The 20,322-nt window shown below is 52.3% G+C and overlaps 1 protein-coding gene across 2 annotated transcripts in view; it reads left to right on the top strand.

Moving 5' to 3' along the window:
* The first annotated feature begins 511 nt into the window (after positions 1–511).
* The window catches only part of FAM83H (family with sequence similarity 83 member H), a 41,542-nt gene continuing 21,731 nt past the window's right edge, over positions 512–20,322 (top strand). The window contains exon 1 of one of the 2 annotated variants that reach the window (XM_081013975.1): positions 512–669. The gene's annotated coding sequence lies outside the window, so the exon portion shown is untranslated. Of the gene's footprint in view, positions 670–5,483; positions 5,504–20,322 lie in introns of those variants that run through there. The other variant, XM_081013974.1, reaches the window with a different exon arrangement.

Genomic DNA, 20,322 nt, shown 5'->3' with positions numbered 1-20,322 from the left:
GATTCGTGGAATGGGAGACTGGGCACGTGAAATGGGCCGCGAACAGCTGGAAGGGATCCCAAGGCTCATCTAGTCCACCCCCCGCAATGCGGGACTGGTAGCCTCGCAAACGCTCCTCCTCCTCCGAGCAAAGCACTCTTGCCCCGCCTCAGGATCGTTGGCTCCCCACGACGTGGGTGATCTCGCCCTGAGACGCCCCCCCGGAGCCCGACACGTGTTTGTCTACGTGGGAATACTTTCCCTGTAGGACAGCCTCACGTCCGCCGGAGCGCGCGAGGGGGTTCCCCCTTCAGGGACTGCCCGGCGCTTTCCTTCCCCTCGAGCGGGGTCCGGCGCGGGGCAGAGGGGTCCCCGGAGGCGGAGGGCCCGCGACGAAGCCCCGTCCCCCGCGGGCAGGGCAGGGCAGGGCAAGCCGGGCCAGGCGAGGGCGGAGGCGCGGGAGGCGGAGGCGGCGCATCAGGAATGTGCCGAGCGAGCGAGGGAGGCGCGCCTTATCTCTCTCTCCCCCTCGGGCCGACTTGGCCGGCCAACTTCGCTCCGCGCCCCGCGCTGCCCTGGGTGGAGCTTGGCTGCCGCCTGCGCCGAGGTGAATCAGGCGTCGCGGGAGGAGAGGCAGCGCCGCCGCTTGCCGGAAAGAGGACCCGCGCCTGCCCCGGCTCACCTGGCAAGGTAAGGCGGGCGCCCCCGACGTCGAGGCCGCTCCAGTAGGCGCTGCCAGGCGGGCCGGCGAGGGGGCCCCCCCGGTGGGGCCGCGGCCCGAGCGGCAGCCGGGATCCCGGGGCCCCTCTTTCGCGGCGTCTCCGTTTGCCGTCGGGGAAACGGGGCCACCGGCCGCGCGGCATGGGCGACGGGCCGAGGTCCGCGGCGGACGGGCGGTGCTCTCGCGGGGCCAAGGCCGGGAGCGGAGGTCGGCGCGGCGCGGGGGTGTCCGCCCCCTCCCGGGCCGAGGGAAGAGCCTGTCCCGGGCGGGGGCTGGGCAGGGCCGAGGAGCGTCTGCCTGCCGCGGGGCTGGACTGTCGGGGCTCCTCCGCCGGGCGCAAGGCGACGGGTCCCGGGAGGCCGGAGGGGCGCCAGCTTCCCGGGCCGCCCGCCCGCCGGCTGGGAGTGCCGGCTCCTGTCCCGACACGTGCCGGGGCAGGCCGGCGCTGGCTCGTTCGCCCATCGGGGCCCGGGCTCCGGCAGGTGCTTGGCCCGGCGAGCTGGGTGCGGCCGCGCTTCGGCGAAGCTCGCCGCCGCCCCGCCTGCCCTTCCCCGGGAGCGGCCGCAAACTTCCCGGCCGGGACTCCGCGCAGCGCCTTCCTCTCTCCGCCGACTTCAGGTCAAGGGGGGGGGCACCTGTCCGAGATGCTGGAGTTGTGGGTCCTGCAGGGCAGGGGGCTCGGCTGGATGACCCTTGGGCTCCCTGCCGAACCACGATTCTATGGAGGAGGAGGAGGAGGAACTGCTTGCCTGCCTGCCTGCCTCCTTCCTTCCTTCCTGGCCTCCGCACTTCCAGGGCAGGAGCTGTCCCGGGAGGAGGGCAGGTGGGCCCGCTTGGGTGCGCCCCCCCCCCCCCGTCCAGCCTCAAGCCAGCAGAGCCTGGCTGAGCAGCAGCAAAGCTGGCCCTGGGGGTCATCGGACCCCCCTCTGCTTGCCAGGGCTCCCCAAAACATTTGCAGGCCAGTGTTCCTCTGAACAACCCCCCCCCCGCACACACACACACACTTTATCTGGGCTTCAGCTTCTAGCCAGAGCAGTGGGGGAATGGTGGGTCTGTCTCCCAAGATGGAGGAGGAGGGAAGAAGGGGGGCCTGCCCCCTGCAGGCACCTGTGAAGTCCCTCACCTGCTTTCTCTCCCCCCCCCCCCCACGTCATTTTGCTCTGGCTAACTTTGAATGAACAGGGCCCACCGTAGTGGTGTCTTGAGTGTAATTTAATTTTTGAATTGAAACAAGAAATGGGTATAATGATAGAAAAGCAATCACAAAACAATGAGAAAAGTCAAACTGAGCAGCCTGCTCTCAAGGTCACCAGCTGAGGCTCTGATCTGATTGCAAGTGTCCTAGTCATCCCAGGCGAGAGCAGAGACAGGGGCTGGGGCTGAACATTGGGGCTGCTACCAAGACCCTCCCACTCGCCCCCTGCAAGATGCATTTTGGAGCAGGACTTCCACAGAGACTATCACGGGCAGGGGGAGATTCACGCAAGAGGAGCCATTGCCTGAAGTTAACACCAGTTTTCTGTCTTGGTGAGAGCTGCAAAATGCACAAGTTGCACACTTTGGAGCCAACCTGAGCTGATTGGTTGGAAGGCCCCATTCTGCCCCATTGCATTTGTGCCCCTTTCTTTGGGAGCCAACATAGCAGTTGCCATCTCCTGTGTAGCCGGATTAGAAAACAGAGCCCCCCTATGGGTTTTTTAACTTTTTTAGTTATAATTTCTAGTACAGTGCTACCTCAGTTTACGAACTTAATTGGTTCCGGAAGTCCGTTCTTAAACCAAAACCGTTCTTAAACCAAGGTGAGCTTTCCCTAATGAGGCTTCCCGCCGCCGGTGCCCTTCCACCGTTCAGATTCCGTTCTTAGACCGAGGTAAAGTTCACAAACCGGGACACTATTTCTGGTTTTGCGGAGTTTGTAAACCAAATCGTTCTTAAACCGGACTGTTCTTAAACCAAGGTACCACTTAGACCCAAAGTCTAGAATGTATTCCAGATCTATTTGGCCACCTTTTTGTCTATGCTCCACACCAGTATTTCATACATGTGTTGTGTGATGATTTTGTTTTATGCCTGGTTTTCAATTTCAGTTTTAAAAAATAACGTTTTAGGATTGTGTTGTGAGGTAGTCAAAAGGATATTTTGTGGAACTGGATATTGTGGAACTAGAAAAGGTTCAGAAAAGAGTGGGGTGAGAGGGAACCTTCTTTCATATGTGGTGGACATGTAGAAAGGTAATAGTATATTGGGAAATGATTTATAATGAGTTGAAAAAATGTTTAAGATTATCCCCCCCCCCCAAAAAAAACACCTGAGTCCTTTTTACAGGGAATAATCTAGACAGAAATTCCTAGGTGTCAGGAAAAGTTATTTATGTGTGCAACAACTGCGGCCCATGTTTTGTTAGCCTAAAAATGGAAAGTGAGCGAGGTCCCAACTAAAGAGGATTGGCAGCTTAAGATGATAGACTATGCAGAACTTGCAGATTTATCACATATCAATAGGAGAGCCAGAAGGACATATATTTAAAGAAGAGTAGAAAACATTTATTGAATATATGGGAAATAACTACACAGCTGAAAACGCAGGCAGCATTAAGAGAAATTCAACAGTGTATATAATATTTGATTGATGTAAAAGTGGAAAACGGATTTCAATGGTTATAGTAAAATATGCAGGAACATATGATATGTAAAATGAACCATGCAAGGAGAAGAAGAGAAGTCTTTGGATATTTTGAAGTTTGTAAAATGTTTATTTTGAAATGTAAAATTGAAAACTTAATAAAAATTATTCTAAAAGAAAAGAGAAGAGAAGAGTGGGGGTGGAGCAAGTTCTCTAGGAGGAAAGGTTGCAATATTTGGGGCTTTCTAGCGAAAGGGGAGTAGTGATAGACTTGAACAAGGGGTATAAAATTATGTGCATTGGGAGGAAGTGAATAGGGAGAGGTCTTCATCTGTTTTAAAACTGGAGCTTGGAGGGACACCCGACCGTTACAGGGAACTTGCCAAGGGCTCCCACCTTGGCCTGGCACCCTTCTCCTTGCCCACCACCCGCCAGGAGGCTGCTCTTATCCTGCTCTCAGTCATTGGGTGGGAGGAGCCAGTGTGCGTTGGCACCTGGGTGTTCGTGGCCTGGTGGGGGACCAAGACTGTGCCCCTTCAGCCCCAGAACAAGAGGGAAGTGTGCACCCTGTTCATAAGAGCCCGCGTTTCCTTGGGGGCTAGCAACTTGTTGTGTTAAACCCAAAGCTGAGGTGGTTAAGGTGCCAAATTCTGCACCAGCCTTTGAAATGTGAAGCCTCAAATGTGTCCACAGAATGTAGGCGGAGGCCTCTAAAGTAATGGAGAAGTTATATGTGTCATGGCTGCCTGGAAACTCTGTGGTTAACGCGGCCTTGGGATAATTCTTCCCTCTCTATGCAGGCACCCAAGCAAACCCCCGCTTAGGTCATTGGCTTCAGAGGTGCTGGGTGAGCTCATTTTGTGTGTGAGGAAGGCGGAGAGGGGTCTGCTTGTCCCACGGGGGGAGGGGGTCCGCTTCCCCAAGACTCTCATGTAAGAGGTCTGGAGCAGTCCTGCGGCATCCCACCCCCCCTTTGCCCATCACACCCCTGCTTGGTGGGAAGTGGGGCTCTGCCCCCCTTTGGGGGAATTTCTAAGAGAGGGGTAGGAGAGCATGTGGCTGCACAGGAAGTAGCACCCAGAGGAATGCAGGGCTGTGTTTGTGGGGGAAAGGCCCAGCGGGGGAGGGGCTGCTCCATGAGCCCCCTGCTCAGAGCAAGGCAGACATGCTTCCCTGGCCTCCTGCCTCGGAGGAAGAGCAGGGAGCTGAATTTCGCACTCCCAGGGGCAGCCCTGGCACATGTATTGCTGGAAGGATGGCGAGGCAGCTGCCCACCCCATGCCTACCATGTCCCTAGCCCAAGGGCAGAAGGCTGGCCACTGTGAGAGCAGGATGGTGGCCTAGATGGGCCACTGGTCCGATGTCCTTATGTCTCGTCAGATGAAGAGCTCAAGGCCAGCCTGAGCCGCAAGCAGGACCACCCTCACCTGGGAGGGGGGCGTTTTGGTGCTGTGCTGGGACTGGGGGGTTTCCGGCCACCAGGTGCCCGCCTGTCTTCTGTGGGGCAGTGGCATTTGCTGGCAAGTTGGCCTTTCCAAGGCAGCCTGTATTCCTGAAGAAGCTTGACTTGCTGGGTCAGGAGATTCCCCCAGCTGCTGAGGCCAACCAGCCGCACGCCTAGAGGCAGGTGTGAGGGGAGGCCATCCTTTGGCTTCCAGCGATCCTCTCTCTGGCTGCGCTTGGGCCCAGCCAAGGGCTGCCTCCCCCCACCCCACCCTCTCTCTCAGTTTCCATGCAGCTGGGTGTGTCAGAAGCTGCCAAGCCAGTTTCGCAAGGGAGCACCCGGTGGTGCTGGGAACCAGCCGCAGCAGCTGCAGCACGTAGCAACAGGCCCTGCTGGTACAGGCCGGGACAGGAAGGAGCAGCTCCAGAGCCCAGCGGACGAGGCCCTGGCGAGAGCCCGGGCTCTGGGGCTGGCGGAGGGGCTGCCAGGAGGGAGCCCACTGCACGACCTTCACTTGCCAGAGCAGGTAGCCAAGCCAGGGGCGGAAGGAGACTTTCTGCTTGAGGGAAGCCGTCCTGAAGCACAAAGGCCAGCGGGACCCCAGTCAGCAAAGCCAGGCGCGTCCCCTCCGGTGGGCACAGGCACCTCTGGAGCTTGCCTTCAACACTCGGAGTTGGCTTGGCTCCCCCAAGAGCCTGGCGCTGAGCAGTTTCCTCTTGTTCTTGGCAAGCTGGAAGGTGAGCAGCCAGAATCAGGAGGGGCTGCGCTTTGTGTGTCCCCACCCCAACACCCCTCCTTTCTCACTGGGTGTACATTTAGTGCCAGCAACACTGAGCACTGAGGAAAACCTGGAGCTCCCAGTCTTAAGTGCACTGGAGATGGCAAGGTCTGAGAGGCTTCTGGGAACACAGGAAAGGAATGGAGGAGGTTTTGGGGGGGGGCAGCTGGCATGGCCAGGGAAGCCGCTGCATGAGCAATGGGCTGTTGGTCAAGTCTAGTGATGTTAAATTCTCAAGAATAATCTTTTGGAGAATATTCTTGAGAATATTCTCAATCAATGAGAATATTAGTGAATTTTCATTTAAAATAGGAGAATATTCATTTTAATGCATTGAAAATGATATAATAAGGTGATGGCACCAGTAATTGTCATGTTAAGGTTTCGTATGAGGAAACTCAGTAGTTAAATCATATTTTATTCTTCCATTAGAACATATACATGTTATATGACAAGTCAAAAAATACAATTGGCATGTTAAGGTTTGATACAAGTAAATTCAGTAATAGGCTATCTTGTGCTTCTGATAGTTCTAACACAGTAACTGTTTTGGTGACTAAAACATAGCTTGTTAAATAAAACTATATGCATACATATAAAAAAGAAGCCATTGACATTAAATACATTATCATTATATAATATATTTCAGTATGTCAGTCTCTGATAAATATCACCATGTACCATTGAATGGCATTGCAAAAACCAGTTACTGGCACTAAATAAAAATATAGAAATGTCAACTGTTTAAATCAAGGCCACCTCACATGCTGTTGCACATACATACATGGAGAGCCAGTGTGGTGTAGTGGTTAAGAGCGGTAGTCACGTAATCTGGGGAACCGGGTTCGCTTCCCTGCTCCTCCACCTGCAGCTGCTGGGTGACCTTGGGCCAGTCACACTTCTCTGAAGTCTCTCAGCCCCACTCACCTCACAGAGTGTTTGTTGTGGGGGAGGAAGGGAAAGGAGAATGTGAGCCGCTTTGAGACTCCTTAAAGGGAGTGAAAGGCGGGATATCAAATCCAAACTCTTCTTCTTCTTCTTCTTGCACATAGGCCTAGGTACTTTAAGTGTATAAAGCATTAAAACTACCTTCTGTAAAAAATAAATATGTATGGTCACTGTATGGCCAAGGGTATAGAATTGCTAAGAATAAGGTCACACCAAAATAGAAAAAAAGCTATTACATATAGTTGAAATACATACTGTCAGGGGTTCAGGAGCAGAGGCAAGGGCAAGGGAGGAAACAGAGAGCGAGGGAGAGGAGGCAGAAGAAAAGATGAGTGATGACGACGACCCGAGATCTCCGAGTCTTTCCAGTGAATCAGAAGATTCACAGAAAGGAGCACCAGTGGCCAGGGCAAGGGGGGAGCCTAGGGGGACACCCCAGGAAGATAGAGCCAGAGGGGACTCAGAGGGGAGCAGTTGGAAATCAGGACCAGCGTCACCGCCAGAGAGCAGGGAAGAGGAAGGGCGCCAGGGATCAAGCGCTGGCAGCTCACAACAGGGGGGAGGGCACGAGTCAGGAGTGGCCACACCTCCATCGGGGAGCGAAGAAACGGTCAGACGGAAGGTGGAAGGTTGGGCGCGCGTGCCAAGTTCAAATGCACAGGAAGGTGGCGCAGTAGGCAGCCCGGAAAGGGAGCCAGGTCCTAAAGCCCGCCGAAAGGAGGGAGAAGAGTCAGGGGGGTCAGCGTCAGCGTCAGAGGAATCCCGGAAGGAAGAGACCCCGGGGGGCAGAGGGACCCAGAGAAGAACAGTCAGGCGGAAAAGGTGGAGCAAGGCTAGGATATTAAGTTGGTGTACAAGGGGCGGAGACTCAGATGGAGCTACGCCGATCTAACCATGAGACGTAGAGTTGCACGCAGCAGCTTGAGAATGGAAACTGTAACTCAATAAAGACTTTTATTTAATGATCGCTGGCTAGCGTGATCCTCTGTGAGCTAGGATCTGGAAGCAGCTCTGACAGTAAGCTCCATCCCTAGATTGTGGGCATCTACGTCCTCGCGGAGAGGAGAGAAAGCGGGTGCCTACTAGCGAGCTCACGAACGGCAGACAACATGACGGCCGAACAGCAGATAGTGGAACTCAGAGAAGCAGTGACACGACTGAATGCCGAGGCTCTTGCATCCAGGAAGAGAGAGGAGGACGCAGCTGCCGCCTACAGGGATCTCCAGGTCAGGTTGGAAGTGCTTACGAAGCAAGGGCAACTGACACCCAAACCGGAGGGGATTGGGTTGGGGAGACGAACAGGCGGTCTGGTCTCTCACTTCGATGGGAATTTGCAACAGTACCCCAACTTTAGAGCAGATGTAATGTGTGCACTGCAACTGCTGAACAAAGACTTTAGAGATGAGCAAGAGAAGGTGGGATTCATCATGTCCCATTTGCATGGAGATGCTAAAGCATGGCTGCGCAATTTGTGGAGAGATAAGGATCCGGCGCTCCAAAATGCGGATGCCTTTATTAAAGCGATGGATGGGTGCTTTTTATCAAGCATTGACGTGGATCTTGCTCGGCAGGAGATACATGGACTGAAGCAAGGGAGGGCCAGCGTAAGGCAGTACCATGCCCGCTTTTTCGCTTTGGTCAGTGCCCTGGAATGGGACAGAGATTCGGCTCCTGTAAGAGACCTGTTTTGGGAGGGATTGCACGGCTCGGTTAAAGATGAAATTGCGAGGGGGGAGAGACCCCGGACCACGCAGGAGATCGTTCAGAGGGCGCTGGCGGTGGGGGTGCGGCTGGAAGGACGTCCGTGGAGCAGGGACGAAGGGCGTGGAGGGCGCGAACCAGCCAGGGGCTCCTCCTTCCTTCCCAGAGAAGCAGCGCGTGCGCAATCCACGCCTCCGCCAGGAGGAGGAGCGGAACCTATGGAGGTTGGAGGTGCAAGGGCTCAGTCAGCAGCCAGAGCCCTAGCACCGGCAGCAGTGAAAGCGAAGCCTCCTAGAGGGAACAGGAAGTGTTACATCTGCGATGATCCACAGCATATGGCGAAAGAGTGTCCCCAGAGGCTCCACAAGCACACTGCAGCCTCAGCAATGGTAACTGCAGCAACGCAGCAAGGACAACCACAGCAGGGAAACGAAGGAGTCTGGTTGGAGGAAGAGGCACTGGGGCCCAGCCAGACGTGTCAGTGAAGCAGTCCCCAGAGATTTTACAGCCCATGGACCCCCTCCCGCCCAAACCGGTAGTGAAGCTCACCGCGTCGCTCCAGCTGCCCAATGGAATCACCATGGACGTGCCAATCACCATTGACTCCGGAAGCAATGCGGACTTTATAGGGCAGGACTTTGTCGACCGGCACGCTATACAGTTGCTGCCTGCCACGCTGCCCCTGCAGGTTGTCACGGTGGATGGCAGGGAGCTGCTAGGGGGGCAAGTGGTGAAGCAGACGCCACCAATGGTGATGCGACTTGGGAATCACAGGGAAATCATCAGCTTCAATGTCACTCAACTATCGGACACGCCCATTGTATTGGGCATGAGTTGGCTGGACAAGCACAGCCCGACGCTGGCTTGGTACCAGAGGCAGCTGACCTTCGGCTCTTCCTTTTGCGCTGAACACTGCATCGTGCCCAGGCAGGAAGGAGGGGAAGAGGAGTCACAGCTGCAGCTAGGCACGCTGCAAGCGGTTCCCCACAAGTACGCAGAATTTTTGGAGGTTTTCTGCGAGAAAGAGGCAGACAGGCTACCCCCCCACAGACCATATGACTGCAAAATTGACCTGCTGCCGGGGGCGGCGCTACCCAAAGGGAAGCTGTATTCCATGTCTGAGGATGAACTGCAGGAACTCAAAGAGTTCATAGATCATAATTTGGAGCGCGGTTTCATCCGAGAGTCCAAGGCAGCGGGGGGCAGTCCGGTATTCTTTGTTAAGAAGCGGGACACGCCCCAAAAAAGACTTGTAGTGGACTTTCGCATCTTGAACAGTGTGACCAAGCCATCGGACTTCCCCATGCCCCGAATCGACGACCTCCTCGCAAAGGTACGGAAGGGCAGAGTGTTCACCAAGTTGGACCTGCGAGGGGCATACAACCTCATTCGCATGCGGGAGGGAGATGAGTGGAAGACAGCCATGTTCACGCCCCTGGGCACCTACGAATATAGAGTTATGCCTTTTGGATTGCAAAATGGCTCCCACGTTTTTCAAGCTTTCATGCATCACGTGTTGGCGGGGCTCCTCTACAAGACGTGCGTCTGTTTCTTGGATGACATCCTGCTCTTTTCGGAATCGCAGCAGGAGCATGACAGACACGTCAAGGAAGTGCTGAGCAGGCTACAGCAACATAGGCTTTACGCCAAGCTGGAGAAGTGCCAATTCGACGTGACGGAGGTGGATTTCCTGGGCTACAAGTTGTCTGATAAAGGGCTCGCCATGGACAGCGCCAAGGTCCGAGCAGTGTTGGATTGGAAAAGCCCACGCAACCGGAAGGAGGTCCGACGGTTTGTCGGCTTCACGAACTTCTATGGCAAGTTTATCAAAGGCTTTGCGATGCAGACAGCGGCCATCACGGACACGCTCAGCTCCAAGAAAAAGAAGTTCATCTGGACAGAGCAGGCGGAGCAGTCCTTTCAGGCACTCAAGCGTCTCTTCGCGTCGGAAGAGCAGCTGCTTCATGTCAACCCCAGCAGGCCGATGAGGGTGGAGACAGACGCTTCGGACAGAGCCGTGGGAGCAGTCCTGCTGCAGAAAGACCCGCAGGGGGTTTGGAGGCCGGGAGCGTTTTACTCAAGGAAGCTCAGCAAGTCCGAACAGAACTACACCATCTGGGACAGGGAGTTGCTGGCCATTCATGCAGCGTTCAAAGCGTGGAGGCACTTCCTGATCGGCGCCAAGCACACGGTGCAGGTCTGCACGGACCACAAGAATCTAGAGCACTGGCGCACGGCACAGTTCCTGAACCAGAGGCAGATACGTTGGGCTGAGTTCTTTGCGAATTTCGACTTCCGAATAGAATATGTCCCGGGGGACACCAACATCATGGCGGATGCTCTCTCCCGTAAGCCACAGTATCTGGAGGAGGCAACGCCAGCGGCCGCCATGCACATCTTCGCACCGACAGTGTGGGCGTGCGCGGCGGCAACAGTTGACCTGGATGCGGTGCGACGAGCGTTGCAGGATGACTCCTTCGCGCAAGCAAAGATGGCAGAGGTGCACAGGGGCACGGCAGCGACCGACGAGTTCCAGCTGCGAGATGGTTTGCTCATCCGTAAAGGGGCCATCTACGTGCCGGGAGACGAACTTCGCGCCAAGGTACTGCAGCAGCTGCACGACGCGCCCACTGCCGGGCACTTTGGCAAGGAGAAGACGGTGGAATTAGTAGCCAGAGACTTCTGGTGGCCCGGAATGAGAGGGGAAGTCGCGGACTACGTGGCGAGGTGTGACACCTGCCAGAGGTCCAAACCAGTGCACAGACCGCCGGCCGGACTGCTGGAACCGCTGCAAACTCCGTTCGAGCCATGGGAGAGAGTGGCCCTGGACTTTGTCACGGATCTGCCCAGCTCGAGGGGCAAGACGGCTGTGCTGGTGGTGGTGGATTTGTTCTCCAAGATGGCACATTTCATTCCGTGTGCGAAGGTGGCCACGGCGGAACAAACCGCCAAACTGTTCATAGACCACGTGTTCAAGGTTCACGGTCTGCCGCGGTCTATTCTGTCCAACCGAGGGCGACAGTTCATCTCAAACTTCTGGCAGAGGCTGATGGGCTTCCTGAACGTCAAGATCAACCTGGCGTCGGCTAGACACCCGCAGACCAACGGGCAAGCGGAGCGGGTCAATGCCATCATGCAGCAGTACCTGAGATGTTATGCGAATCAACAGCCTGCGACGTGGGTGGATTACCTGCCTCTCGCCGAGTTCGCCTACAACAACACGAAGCACGTGTCCACGGGGGTCACGCCGTTCTTCGCCAACACCGGGAGGCACCCTAGAACCTTCCCGGGACTGGAAAGAATGGGGGAAGGGGAGCCGCAGACAGCAGATGCGTTCGCGTCGGAGTTGCAGGAGGTCCACGATCAGCTGCGGCGGCACCTGGAGCTGGCTAAACACGCATACAAGGTACAAGCGGACAAACACAGAAGGGTTGGCGAAGAGATCCATGTGGGAGACTGGGTCTGGTTAGCAGCCCACGCAGTGCCGGCCAGGTCGTTGGCGAAGAAGAAACTAGGGCATAAACAACTGGGGCCCTACCAAGTCGACGAACAGGTCAACCCGGTGGCTTTCAGGCTGGCTCTTCCGGAGGGTTCCAGAATGCATCCGGTGTTCCACAGATCGGTGCTCACTCCCTACAAGGCACCTCACAGGTTTCAGGAACCAGGAACGGCACCGGGTCCGCTCCGAGAGAGAACCGGGCAAGGGGGAGTGGCACAGGAGGAGCGCATCAACGAAGTCACGGAGATTTTGGACTCCAGATGGGGGGAAGAGGGGGTAGAATACCTTCTCGCCAAGGAGGGCACCCCGGCCAGTGCCAACAGCTGGGTGCCGGGCTACGCTTTAGACGAACCTCTGCTCAAAGAAGAGTTTCATGCCCTCTTCCCACATAGGCCAATGCCAGCAGACTTTTTCGACGACTGGCTTTTCACGCCCACGCTTTCAGCCAGCACGTTCCGGGGGTTCGACTCGGACGAGGAACCGACACGAGACGCCCGTTCCCCAGAGGGGTCACCCTCGGGATCTGCTTCAGAACCCTCGTATTGGTGGGATGATCGACCAGAGGAGCAGTTCCGCAGAAGGTGGCTGGAGGGTCCAGGACGAGCAACGTCTCCAGAAGGCAACGAGGGAGAGACGGACATGGACGTTTTCGGGGACGACCCGGGTTTCGAGCACGGCGGCACAGAGATGGAAGCGGAGGTGACCGTCGTCAACGAGAGCAGGGAGGAAGAACCGGAAGACTTCGGATGGCGGCCCGCCACGGGAAGCGAACTGTATCCGACATTCGTCCCCCTGACACGGCAGCACCCAGATCCCGCACCGGAAGGAGGGGAGGGGGGAAGAGGGGGCTTCGAGGGGGGGATGGATGTCAGGGGTTCAGGAGCAGAGGCAAGGGCAAGGGAGGAAACAGAGAGCGAGGGAGAGGAGGCAGAAGAAAAGATGAGTGATGACGACGACCCGAGATCTCCGAGTCTTTCCAGTGAATCAGAAGATTCACAGAAAGGAGCACCAGTGGCCAGGGCAAGGGGGGAGCCTAGGGGGACACCCCAGGAAGATAGAGCCAGAGGGGACTCAGAGGGGAGCAGTTGGAAATCAGGACCAGCGTCACCGCCAGAGAGCAGGGAAGAGGAAGGGCGCCAGGGATCAAGCGCTGGCAGCTCACAACAGGGGGGAGGGCACGAGTCAGGAGTGGCCACACCTCCATCGGGGAGCGAAGAAACGGTCAGACGGAAGGTGGAAGGTTGGGCGCGCGTGCCAAGTTCAAATGCACAGGAAGGTGGCGCAGTAGGCAGCCCGGAAAGGGAGCCAGGTCCTAAAGCCCGCCGAAAGGAGGGAGAAGAGTCAGGGGGGTCAGCGTCAGCGTCAGAGGAATCCCGGAAGGAAGAGACCCCGGGGGGCAGAGGGACCCAGAGAAGAACAGTCAGGCGGAAAAGGTGGAGCAAGGCTAGGATATTAAGTTGGTGTACAAGGGGCGGAGACTCAGATGGAGCTTCGCCGATCTAACCATGAGACGTAGAGTTGCACGCAGCAGCTTGAGAATGGAAACTGTAACTCAATAAAGACTTTTATTTAACGATCGCTGGCTAGCGTGATCCTCTGTGAGCTAGGATCTGGAAGCAGCTCTGACACATACGAATTAAAATGTTCACCAAATTAAATGAATAGCATTTTTAAAACAAACAAAAAATGTTTTCTGTAGCTCACATTTCAGAACTGCCAATGGTGAATGACAAAGTGCTCAGTAATGTAACTGAATTAAAAAAAATCATTATTCATTACATACACTGGCAATATCACAGCTTGACTTATTATTTACTAGATTTTTAAAATGTGGGGTGTAAAACTGGTTCTTACATTAGAATTTATAGTTTGTGGAGAATATTCTCCGGAGCATATTCTCGCCTCACCTCACTAGGCAAGTCATCATCTTTTGGGCTCCTGGGGCTCCTGCTGAGGTGGGCAAGGCATAGGGCAGGAGACCCTTGGCAAGGGTTAGGTGGTGCAGGCGTGAGGGATGGGGCTTCCTTTAGCTAATGGCAAGCAGAACAGGTGTGGCTTCTAGTTAGAAAAAAAGCAAGCCCCCTAACCATGAATGCACCCCCTGTGGTACTACAGTGGTACCTCGGGTTATAGACGCTTCAGGTTACAGACTCCGCTAACCCAGAAATATTACCTCGAGTTAAGAATTTTGCTTCAGGATGAGAACAGAAATCGCACAGTGGCGGCAGCGGGAAGCCACATTAGCTAAAGTGGTGCCTCAGGTTGAGAACAGTTTCAGGTTAAGAACGGACCTCCAGAACGAATTAAGTTCTTAACCCGAGGTACCACTGTATAGTTCTCCCCCTTTATGGTGGGCCATGGGGAAATGTAGCTGGCTGTTCAGGTGAGAACAAGATGTTCATAAGGTTTGAAATTTTAATGAAACAGCAACGTTCATTTCTCATTGGCCAAATAGGGTGCGCATCCCCCCCTCCCTGATACACGTATTGCTGAAACCAGAAATGGAGCCTCAGAATAAAAACGTGAGCCGTGCAGTGCCAGAAGAGGCTGGCTCTAAGCAGCGCCTCATAAATCAGTGGGGATCTTCGGAGGAAGTCAGAAGTCTTTGCTTCTCTGTAGCCTGTGGGGCATATTTAGCAGTCCTATGGGGCATGTGATAATCAGTGCCAGCCAGTACAAATGAAGTTTTGCTTAGAGGGAGGGCTCTTACTGATCCTCCCATTGGGGGCTCAAGATACTGAGTCCTCAGATCTGAACTAAGGGGACATTCTGCCCAAAGTGTCTCAAAACGGCTTTGACTGTCTCCCAACTTGCCACTTGGTCCCCTCACCCCCCCCCTTTGCCTCCCTCCCTTGTAAGGAGCTGAATCTGAACATGGCCAAGAGCCACCTCAGCTGGCGTGAGCAGATAAGAGACAGGTGGGGGCACTTTCGCTGGAAGAACAGCAAAACCTTTCTGGACCCTCTTGGAACAGCCCCCGGGTCATTTGTATGTCAACATTATATGCCTGTCTCTCCCTGGGCCATTCAGAATCAAAAGTATTGTAAACCGCCCTGTGATCCTCAGATGAAGGGCGGTAGAGAAATGATGATAATAGTAACAGATAGGTAGCCGTGTTGGTCTGCCATAGCCAAAATAAAAAAAATCCTTCCAGTAGCACCTTTAAGACCAACTAAGTTAGTTCTTGGTATGAGCTTTCGTGTGCAAGCACACTTCTTCAGATACACGGTGTATCTGAAGAAGTGTGCTTGCACACGAAAGCTCATACCAAGAACTAACTTAGTTGGTCTTAAAGGTGCTACTGGAAGGATTTTTTTTATTTTGATGATAGTAGTAGTAGTAGTAGTAGTAGTAGTAGAAGACCTGGTGTGCTCAGAGGCCAATAGAGCCAACAGTGATGGAAAGCAATTGGAGAACTGCCTTCAGCTGAAAAAAGGTGACTGTTGCTGCAGACTTGGACTCCATTTCATCCCCCTAACTTTCCAGTTTTAAAATTGTGCTGTGCTTGTCTCAGTGCTGTGACGTCCAAATGGGCCCCACGAATTCTCCATGGAGCAGCCAGGGAACCAGTTTGCCTTGCATCTTCCAGTCTGGGAAGCCTTGGGAGCCCCGCGGACTGTCAGAACTGTGGCTCTGAGATGTGTGGACCAGGACAGGACGCTAGAATATGGACCTCTGCCCTTGAGGGGCGTTCACAGACCCCACCTGGTATATGGCAGGAGATGCCAGCGTCAGCATGCAATGAAATGGGGTGGGAGGGGCAGAACTCTGAACCAGATCAGAAGAGAAATATGGACCTGAGGCACCAGTGAAGGAGGAGGGCTGGTGGTGGCGGCCCCCCTGCCGGACACCCGCCCTCACCCACAGCCCCCTGCCCCCAGGGACTCACACGCCAACCAGAGTTCTCTCTTGTAATTCACATACAGCCAGATCTCACCTTATGCTGGTTTTTCATACACAATGACGACTTTATGCAGAAAATTAAAATAATACATTAAAAGGGGTGGGAGAGCAGGAAAACCCACCCACCCCATCCAGAAGGGCTGACTGAGAGCTTGCAGGAGTCCTCATGCAACCTCCCCATTCCCCTGGTGGGCACAGGGGGCAGCATGGCCCAACTGGCAGGGCTGGCCCAATACATTTGAACACCTGAGGTGGACCACAAAATGGCGCCCTTCTCACTGCCAGGGAAGAAGGGGGAAGGAAGAGCTCCATTAGGAACAAGGAGGAAAGAAAGCTCAACCTTGAGACCTGCTGCCCCAGTGGCTGCTGCAGCCAGAGGCCTCCAGAGTGGGATGACTGGGGGGGGGGTCAGGGAGAACCATTCCAGTCGCTTATTATTATTATTATTATTATTATTATTATTTTGTTAAAGAATGTGTTTGTGGGAAACCGTTAACTTCTTCTTTTTATGCTGTATTGAAGTTAAAAAGAAACAACAAAGTTTTATCCAGAAAAAAGAATTGTAGTAATTAAATCAAATCACATTGAATTCTTCTTGCATCTATAGCGACTTCCCATCACCCCATCATGCATCCACCGCTTATTCGATCTAATGCACTATTCATTTTCTTTTGTTAATTTTCCTTAATCATTATCCACCCTACCACAGAAGTCATTCAAAGGCCTGCCATTGACATCATGCTATTACAATATTCCTTAATTTTCGAAACAATTCCTCCTTTCCAATTTGTGGCGATTAATATTCTTGCAGCTACCGTGGCGTACAAGAATATTTCCTTTGCTTCTTTAGGTATATCTGTGCCTAGTATCCCCAGGAGGAAAGCCTCCGGGTTTTTTTTATAAAGGAAACCTTAAACATCTTTTTGAGCTTGTTGTAAATGACATCCCAAAATTCCTTTATATTCTTACAGTTCCACCACATATGTAGCATTGAATCTTCCACTTCCCCACATCTCCAACATTTACTCGAGGTATTTTTATACATTTTAGATAGTTTTAGTGGCGTTAAGTACCAGCAGAATTGCATCTTCATAAAATATTATTTTGAAGCGTAACATGCGGTGAACTTCATGTCTACCTTCCATAGTTTTTCCCAGGCATCCATAGGGATGTTGTGACCAAAGTCTTGAGCCCATTTAACCATTACTGATTTTGCCTCCTCTTTCTTGACTTCCCAGTCAAGGAGGAGTCGGTCCATTTTGGAGAGAGCTTCAGTTCTTTTTCCAATCTGGAGGGTTCTGTCTCAAAGCCATTTCTTTTGTTGAGTTTAAATATCTCATGAAGTTGGTGATATTGTAACCAACCTGACAGGTGTGCCCTGATTTCTTCGATTTTTTTTAAATTTCAACTGATTTTCTTCTTCTTTTAACAGTACTTTATATGTTGGCCAATTCCCTTTCATATTTTTTTTCTTCACTGCCAATGCTTCTGGGGCAATATGCACATGGATTTTTAGGTTTGAGCAGACCTTTGTATTTTGCCCAAATCATATATAGGGGTTTCCTTATAATGTGGTTTTAAAATTTTTGTGTGTACCTTGACCATATTGTAGCCTAAGTAGGCATGCCAGCCATAGTGATTGTCATGCCCTTCCATATCTAGAAGGTCTGTGTTTTGTAATATACACCATTCCCTGATCCAGGAGAGACACGCTGCCTCATAGTAGAGTTTCAAATCTGACAGGGAAAAGCCTCCTCTTTCTTTAAAATCAATTAATAATTTGTGTTTAATCCTGGGGTTTCCCCCCTGCTAGATATATCTTGAGATGTCTCGTTGCCTGTTTCTCCAATCATAGAATCATAGAATCATAGAGTTGGAAGAGACCACAAGGGCCATCGAGTCCAACCCCCTGCCAAGCAGGAAACACCATCAGAGCACTCCTGACATATGGTCGTCAAGCCTCTGCTTAAAGACCTCCAAAGAAGGAGACTCCACCACACTCCTTGGCAGCAAATTCCACTGTCGAACAGCTCTTACTGTCAGGAAGTTCTTCCTAATGTTGAGGTGGAATCTTCTTTCTTGTAGTTTGGATCCATTGCTCCGTGTCCGCTTCTCTGGAGCAGCAGAAAACAACCTTTCTCCCTCCTCTATGTGACATCCTTTTATATATTTGAACATGGCTATCATATCACCCCTTAACCTCCTCTTCTCCAGGCTAAACCTGCCCAGCTCCCTTAGCCATTCCTCATAAGGCGTCGTTTCCAGGCCTTTGACCATTTTGGTTGCCCTCCTCTGGACACGTTCCAGTTTGTCAGTGTCCTTCTTGAACTGTGGTGCCCAGAACTGGACACAGTACTCCAGGTGAGGTCTGACCAGAGCAGAATACAGTGGCACTATTCCTTCCCTTGATCTAGATGCTATACTCCTATTGATGCAGCCCAGAATTGCATTGGCTTTTTTAGCTGCCGCGTCACACTGTTGGCTCATGTCAAGTTTGTGGTCAACCAAGACTCCTAGATCCTTTTCACATGTACTGCTCTCAAGCCAGGTGTCCCCCATCTTGTATTTGTGCCTCTCATTTTTTTTGCCCAAGTGCAATACTTTACATTTCTCCCTGTTAAAATTCATCTTCTTTGTTTTGGCCCAGTTCTCTAATCTGTCAAGGTCGTTTTGAAGTGTGATCCTGTCCTCTGGGGTGTTAGCCACCCCTCCCAATTTGGTGTCATCTGCAAATTTGATCAGGATGCCCTTGAGTCCATCATCCAAGTCGTTGATAAAGATGTTGAATAAGACCGGGCCCAAGACAGAACCCTGTGGCACCCCACTAGTCACTCTTCTCCAGGATGAAGAGGAACCATTGATGAGCACCCTTTGGGTTCGGTCAGTCAGCCAGTTACAAATCCACTGAGTGGTAGCATAGTCAAGACCGCATTTTACCAGCTTCTTTACAAGAATATCATGGGGCACCTTGTCAAATGCCTTGCTGAAATCAAGGTAGGCTACATCCACTGCGTTCCCTTCATCTACCAGGCTTGTAATTCTGTCAAAAAACGAGATCAGGTTAGTCTGACGTGACTTAATTTTCAGAAATCCATGCTGACTATTGGTGATCACAGCATTCCTTTCTAGGTGCTCACAGACTGTTTGCTTAATGATCTGCTCCAGAATCTTCCCTGGTATTGATGTCAGACTGACTGGGCGGTAATTATTTGGGTCCTCTCTTTTCCCCTTTTTGAAAATAGGGACAACATTTGCCCTCCTCCAGTCTGCCGGGACTTCGCCTGTTCTCCAGGAATTCTCAAAGATGACTGCCAGTGGTTCTGAGATCACATCTGCCAGTTCTTTTAATACTCTTGGATGCAGTTTGTCTGGCCCCGGAGACTTGAATACATCTAAACTAGCCAAGTATTCTTCTACTATCTCCTTAGTTATTCTGGGCTGTGTTTCCTTTGCTGAATCATTTGCTCCAAATTCTTCAGGTCGGGCATTGTTTTCTTTATCGGAGAAGACTGAGGCAAAGAAGGCATTGAGGAGTTCAGCCCTTTCTGTGTCCCCTGTTTGCATTTCACCATCTTCTCCTCTGAGTGACCCCACTGTTTCTTTGTTCTTCCTTTTGCTACGGACATACCCATAAAAGCCTTTTTTGTTGCTTTTAACCTCTCTAGCAAGCCTGAGTTCATTCTGTGCTTTAGCTTTTCTGACTTTGTGTCTACACGTGCTGGCTATTTGTTTGAATTCCTCTTTGGTGGTTTCCCCCCTTTTCCATTTTTGGTACACATCCTTTTTTAATCTTAACTCAGTTAAAAGTTCTTTAGATAGCCACCCTGGCTTCTTTAGGCACCTTCCACGTTTCCGTCTCATTGGTATTGCCTGACGTTGTGCTTTTACTATCTCCCTCTTAACAAACTCCCAGCCATCATGAACTCCCTTTCCTTTTAGTATTACTGTCCATGGGATCTCACCCAGCACTTCCCTAAGTTTTATGAAGTCAGCTTTCTTAAAGTCAAGAAATTGAGTCCTAGTATGCTTGGCTGCTCCTTTCCGCTGTATAGTAAACTTCAGAAGTGCATGATCACTCGCGCCTAATGATCCTTCCACTTCTACCCCACTAACCAGGTCATCAACATTGGTTAGGACCAGATCTAAAATGGCTGTTCCTCTTGTTGCTTCTCCCACTTTCTGGACAATGAAGTTGTCTGCAAGGCCAGTGAGGAATCTGTTTGACCTTATGCTCTTGGCTGAGTTTGACATCCAACAAATATCCGGGTAATTGAAGTCCCCCATTACTACTATCTCCCTTCCTTTTGCATGCTTGGCCATCTGTTCCAGGAAGGCATCATCTATGTCCTCCGTTTGGCTTGGGGATCTAGAGTAAACTCCCACAATGAGGTCACTGTTATTCTTCTCTCCCTTAATTTTGACCCAAATGCTCTCACTTTGGCTTTGAGGTTCTAAATCTTGGATCTCTTCACAGGTATACACATCCCTGACATATAACGCCACTCCTCCTCCTTTCTTGTCTGGTCTGTTTCTCTGAAATAGATTGTATCCCCCCATTATTACATTCCAGTCGTGGGACTTATCCCACCAGGTTTCAGTGATGCCTATTATGTCATATTTAGTTTGCTGTACCAAGAGCTCAAGCTCATCTTGTTTATTTCCCATGCTTTGCGCATTAGTGTACAGACATTGAAGTCCATTAATCATTCCCCCGTGACTCTTATTTA

The sequence above is a fragment of the Podarcis pityusensis genome (genome assembly GCF_964106645.2).
Source record: "Podarcis pityusensis genome assembly, chromosome: 7".
In the NCBI taxonomy this organism is placed as follows: Eukaryota; Metazoa; Chordata; class Lepidosauria; order Squamata; family Lacertidae; genus Podarcis; species Podarcis pityusensis.
This window is presented reverse-complemented; position numbering and strand designations above follow the sequence as displayed.